Source organism: Schistosoma haematobium, chromosome ZW (genome assembly GCF_000699445.3).
Source record: "Schistosoma haematobium chromosome ZW, whole genome shotgun sequence".
Taxonomy (NCBI): Eukaryota; Metazoa; Platyhelminthes; class Trematoda; order Strigeidida; family Schistosomatidae; genus Schistosoma; species Schistosoma haematobium.
This window is the reverse complement of record NC_067195.1, coordinates 17,171,407-17,178,412: the sequence shown is the minus strand read 5'-3', so window position 1 is coordinate 17,178,412 and position 7,006 is coordinate 17,171,407.

Here is a 7,006-nt window from a genome sequence, read left to right as displayed (position 1 = left end):
TTGTCTGGACATTTGTGACCTGTTTTGTGACTTGGATCGTGGTCGTTGTGGTGACCTGCTCCTGTTTCTATGACCCATTTGCATTCTGGTGACAGCCTCAGTGAGACTCTTAACACTCGCAATGAGTCCTTCTATTACGGGGTCTTTTGCTGATTCTACTTTTTGTGTGTGATTTATTGTGCCTGATCCACTTGGAGGACCTCTTTCCATTATTCTGTCGGCTATACGCGCTAAATGAGATAATGAGGTTTCAGGATCTTGTGCATCCAAACAGTGTTGGACGTAGCATGGGAGAGCTTGTATCCATCCTTGTTTTAGGACTGCTTCACCCACTGTGTTATCACCCACTAAGACTTGGAGGTGACGTAAAAACTGTGACGGCGACCGATCACCTAGTGTTTCACCTTGAAAAAGTCTTTGAATTCTTTGACTATCTGATAATGATAAACGGTTCATTATCTCTCGTCTTAAGATGGTGTATGGTTGTGGTGATGGTGGATCTAAAATCAAGTCACGGACTTCTTTGGCGACTGAAGGAGGAAGGATAGAACACAAATCTCTATAGCGAATCCCTTCAGATTTGATATTGTGTCTCGTGAAATAATGCTCTAGTTGAGCAAACCACAACTCAGGATCACTACGATCAAATTCTGGAAGTCGGGATTTCGTAGTCATAACAGTGTCTATCTCCACTGGTGACAAATCATCCAGATTATGGGTTTCTATTGAGTCTGACATGAGGTATGTGACAAATATAGCAATAAAGTTAGCACGAAAAAATGGTTTCTATAACACGAATAACTTAAGGTAATTAAAAAAAAAAAAGAAAAAAAACTATATATCCAACTTAGTTTACGGATAATCAGGTCTACTTTTACGATTGAGTACAAAAAATATAATATTAATAACAAAAATGAGGTTAAATTTGTGTTCAAAAGGGCTCACCAATTTCGTGTCTATAGGTAACCCTCGTGCTATTGATAGAAGAAACCAGACAAGTAGTGAATAGGTCTTTATTTCGATCTTAGCGCAGTCACAGTGGAGCGTGGGATTATCTGTTCAGACAAACAAAGGCTCTCAACATTCAATATAAGATAATAGGGAATATAATGCTTATACAAAACAAGGAAGTGAATGAATACTTGAACAATACTGTTTTGGCATATACTTAGTTGTTTGGGGTCAACTCTTAACCAACCAACCTAAGCTGTTACACATTCACTGGCAGTCTGTTCCACATGGTTGAGTAGCAAATAACGAGTGTAGTAGCAGCCTCTGAATCATTAGGCGTCAACATACACAACGGAAAGGGCAAGATCCTGAAATGCAGCACGGAGAGCACCAACCAAATCACACTTGGTAGTGAAGCTGAAACGACAGCATTCTTATGAGTGAAAGACATATAGAGCACAAAGCAACTATCAGCAAACATCGAAGTCAGAATCTCTAATACGAATGTCAAGTCAATCCTCTTGTATGGAACTGAAACTTAAAAAACTACTACAACCATCACCAAAAGAGTAAAAGTTTCTATGCCAGGTCCGTCGACCGGATATTATATATATATATATATATATATATATATATGAGCTGAGCTGACTACCTTTTGAGAGGGGTGGGTAGTACGGAATCTCCATGGTGATCTGGTGAAACTGATTCACCAGACACCTCCAGCCAAGATGTGTCCAGTACAACCCATTAGGTCAGAATCGATGTCGAAGACACACAGGACTATTTACTTTAGGGATTTATTGGTCGACATAACTCAAAAACTAGATCAAGGTATTGTGGTGTTTGAACGAACTAATAATACCTTTGTACTTGTTGAATGCTAGATTTCGAATTCCAAATATAATACATTCGTTTGTGATTGTGTCTCACTTCTTAATTCAATTGCGTTATTTCTGGGATTCCTAGTTCATACTACAATTCAAAGAATTCAAAACATTATAGTATTTCCATAGATTTCATGTGTTATGATAGAATTAATGGGAGTCGTTGAGAACGAGCGCTGGAGTTACTGTTCACCTGCAAGCCTTGATTTTCACAGAACAAACGCTTATGTAAACACTCTGTAGTAAATTACTAAACCAAGTAGTAGAACTACGGTATCATCAAAGGGAAGATTTGTTAGTACATATCACTTGAAGTATTGTTCCTACGTTGAAGTTTTTTGCTTTTAACATTCCTTACATTTTATGTGTGAATTGAACCACCAACATTTCTTGTAAATATGCCATTTGAAACTACTCTATTTTTTTCTGTAGTCCGGAGTTATGACGAAATTGATAGGTGATATGAGGTTCTACATGATTATATGTGTGTATTTTATTCATAACAGTAGTTTCAATGCTGGGAACCAGTAATAAGTCAATGAATTACTCAGTTTGTTACCTAAACTTACACCCATAAGTAAAATAGATGGCAGACCGACCGACCGACCATTTTGGTCCTAGTTTAAAGTTTTTCAGAATTTATCAGTCAGATCAACCGATTGGTCTATTTTGTTTCATACTTGAATTGCGCTGATTTACAGTTGCTTTTTCTATACTAAGATAGTGATGAGATAATCCTGTGTAAACTTTTGTTGCTGATAAATTCAGGTCATACGTGATAGCCATTGGTTAGAAGGCGATGGTTTATTTATTTTTAATACTTATCCAAAGATCGACTTCACAGGAGATTCTTACTCCAGATACCTCAGTCACACATACTAGTTAATGTCTTTTTAAGACCCCTTTCTTGTGACTTATCGGAATCTGTTTCATCATCAATAACTTTGAGTCAACACTGAGCTGCTATTGGTCTTCAACTTGGTGGCTACCACCCTTTTCTGTTAATTCAAGAACACAGCAAGTAGCCTACACTATGCGAATATTATATTTCAAGCATACATAGTCTACTTACAGACATTCCCAATAATATCACACTATAAAGTGAAAAAATAACAACAATATACGATCAGACCTAAAAATGACTGTGACCAAGGGTAACAATGGATAATAAACTGTCCACATATCAGGAATGATATGCCACACAATGATACTTGATGGGTTAATCAAAAGCCTATTATAAAAGGTATTTTTGTGGGTATTATCATAGTTACTATGTAATTACATCATAACAACAAGAAGTATAATATTCCACTAACTAATTTTAGCAGCTACCGCTCCTTAATTCTTCGCTGAATATAAATCTTCTAACCGTACTGACTGCTCACACCTGAAAGCATCCTCCTAATATTTAAACGCAGGTCTAATAAAACATTCAGTGCGTCCTTCCAGATAAACGTACTTTGAAAGGTCTTTCATACTACTTGTAGCTTTAACAGAAATCCTTTTCAACACCCACCAGAAGACTTAATTTTGAAAGTATGGATGAGTTTGCACTGTAAAAATAAAGATAATGAACGCCGAGAAATCGTCAAATGCTGAAAAAACTTCTAGGACCAAAATATGTCAGTTCGTTCAATAGACCTTGGCTTCGGAAGAACAGCAGACAAAATACCCAAGCAATTCTCATAGAGGCAATTTAAAAGATGAGATGCACTGACCCAATTCTATTTTAGCTCCGAAGCTACCTGGTGAACGGTATGTTTCGCACTGAGGCAAATAAAGTGCACGTGAGTTGGGGAGTCTAAATATTAGGAGTTTCACAAGGGATAAACTTAGGTAAACTCCTGTCTCCGATCTTTATTAACAATCAGCCAGACACAATTAGCTCGGTGATATCGATCAGCGAACATGATGCGAAGATCTGGAAGTCCATAAAAAACGAAAAGGATTCACTTGAGCTTCAAAAGGGTCTTACAGCACCTGGGGAATGTGCAGTAGACAATAGATTAAAAGTTGGTCTACCGAAATACCGAGTCATGAACATTCTGTCTCATCTGGTGCCAAACATTTGCACCCTCTATGGAAATCCGCTTCCGACTGTCTCCTCAGAGCGCGATCTCGAGCTAGTGACCACAGAAATATTAGAAATCAGCTCAAACTACATAGGGGATATAGGATTTAATTCGTCTTACAGATATACTACTAGAACTGCAAAACATGATACTGACGACCCAGAGTCTATGTGAAAGCTATAGTTAGAACAATAACAACTTGGCTTTGAACTTTATGTTTCTAAATTTAAAAACAATTTGGTTAGTACAATAACTGAAGGAATTATAGTCATTACGAGGAACGCACAAACACACCGACTAGCATTGCGTGTCTTGTCGAAATGAACAAAAATTATGAGTCACGCTGATATGACAGGACCATAATGTTTTTGAATTGGTAGGTCAAGTGTAACAGAGACAGGCTACAGATACGTCAGACCAGATTGACGTGGTGGGCGTTTAAGCAACGATCTGATTGTTTGGTTATGGACACAACTAACAGGAGATGAGGTCAAGGCAAATGCAACCCTTCACTTTATGTGGAGGAAACTTCACGCAATAATCCCAGAATCGCCCCTAAATCTCATCAAAACGTGCGCACAGCCCGACTGTAATGTTCACAATGGTGTAGTGCTACCAGCCCTCCTCCTAGGAGACAACTTCAAGAGGACACTTGAAGAACACACACCCACCCACAAATTAACATCTTTCACTTGAACCGGCTGTGTCTGATGGATGTCTCATAACTTACTTACTGTTGTTCGTGTCACATATCATTTACTTGTCCCTATATCACCTATCATCATCTCCATTTCGCCTTTAATTCCTACATTTTGATCTCCCCACACCGTTTGTATTGCCAACTTGTTTATTTCTTTCCTGAAACAAATGTCTTCACTCAGCATTCAAATTTTCTACCAATTGTTTTTCGCATTGCTATCAACCGACCTCCTGTCTGGTAATGTGATAGCTGCCGGTCTCCAGAAACCTACTACCCTTAGACAAATGCACCCACTCAAACTACAAGATATATAAATACACAAATAACTATTAAATTGATTAGAATTAGTGCAGTCAAGTGGCTAGAGAACTACTCATTGGACATTACCAAATACCTGAAACCGTATCAAAACGAGAGGCGAGCGCAAATAAATTAATCGGTTTATACAAGTTCGTGACATATATATTGCATATTGGAGTTAGCTTCTTCTAGGTTTTACGTGGTAAACTTAAGTTCATTAGAAATAAGGATTTATTCCCTTGAATCTCCGTATTTCTATAATTAGAAGGATTATTATTATTAATGGCCTTATTCAATATTATATTTTAGTACAATATATAATTCTCAGCACAGGGTATTTCAACAATTTTCTTATACAAAAAATCAGAAACAAAGACAGAAAAACGGTTTAAAAAATCTGAAAAACTGTACAACTCTCCAAATTAGAGAAATGTCAAGAATGCAGGTTATTGACTAGGTTAACTTTAACAACCTGTTCGTCACAGAGTATATTTGCTAGGTAAGGTATTATAGAAATTTTATACTTTTGCTTGAGTGCATGGATTTCAATGTAATTACGTCTCGTTCTACCAGAAGATATACAAGGAGAAAGATATGAGTGAAGAGGATGGTTAGTATCTGATAACACCTGCCAGGAGTTTGCATGACTTTAGATGTCTATCCACAACAAAATTAACTATGACCTCCAAAAAAAATTCACCACACATCTTGCTAACTGCCTTCAGTACTCTCTGCAATGCAGAAAAGTCTTTTCTCAAAAACCCGGGAAAGAATAATGGAGAACAGCAAAGAATAATACGCAATATGCAGTTGACAAATTGTAAGAGTAAATGACGAGTAATCCCAAAAGCATGCAATCTCTTTATGTAGTAAGTCAAACGGAAGACTTTCTTTCATAACAGTAAAACATGAGAAGACCGAGAGAGATCAGAGGAAAAAGTAACACGAAGATAATTGACTTTCGACACTATGTTTATCAAAGAGTCTCCAATGGCACAAGCATTATGGGATCTCAAAATGGTGTTTAGATGCCGTTCATGTCTTATGCTAAAATTAACAGCTTGACATTTAGACGGATTAAGTATGACACCATTAACAACAGACCAACAATCAATACGAGACAAAAACTCATTCCTGTGGGTTGTGAAGAGGAAGAGATAGGCATACATATAGTGAGATCATCTGCATATTTGACAAAAGTGTGTACTGTGGACTAATCATTGTTACTAGTGTCGTTCTCCCGTGGTGTTTACTTCATATTATATCATATTTATAACCTCACACTGGTTTCACTTGGGACACCATTTTTCTAATAAAAACAAACTCATATGCTAGGACTTTGCAGGTTGTTCAAAAATAATAAAGATTTGAGCTTAATAAAATCTATTATTTAGATCACATTTCCGAAGTCCGCACAGTTATCCTACTCGTTTACTTGATCTTTCTGTCCATGAGTTTGAACTCTATTTAACTTAGTTGACTACTACTGTTCTGTAATTTATCTGAGAATGTTTGAATAACAGTTAACCTAGTGTTTAGTTAAGTTCGTCAACTTATTTTACATGTCATATTTTTCTGCTACAAATAGCTCTACTTTTGCAGTTATAACAAGTTATTCTGCGCTGTTGTTCACTTTTTTTCTACCTCTTTTCAGTATCATCGCAGCTGTTGGTTGGAGACTGCATGATACTTTAGTAGTCATTTATCTGACTTCAATTAGGTCGTTTGGTGATTGAATGAATGACTGTTATTGAAAAATACGTCTCGGCTACCCTCATATATAATCATCGACTTGAATCATGTTAGCGAATAACGGAATTAAATAAGTTGAATACGAGAATCGAATTTGGATATGCGATCGTTGATGCCAAACAGACGATCAGATAAATGAAACGAAACGAATCAGAGGAGTCAAGTGAGCCAACTCAACTTAATCAAGCGTCAGTCGACGTTTATAGTCAAACAAAAATAAGCTAAAAACGTGATGAATAGGATAAGCAATGTACACACATCCGCTTACATAAAAAGTCAATGTTGACAGGGGAATAATTAACAAGGTCATAATGTGACTCAAGAAGAATGAATAAATTGGTCTGTTT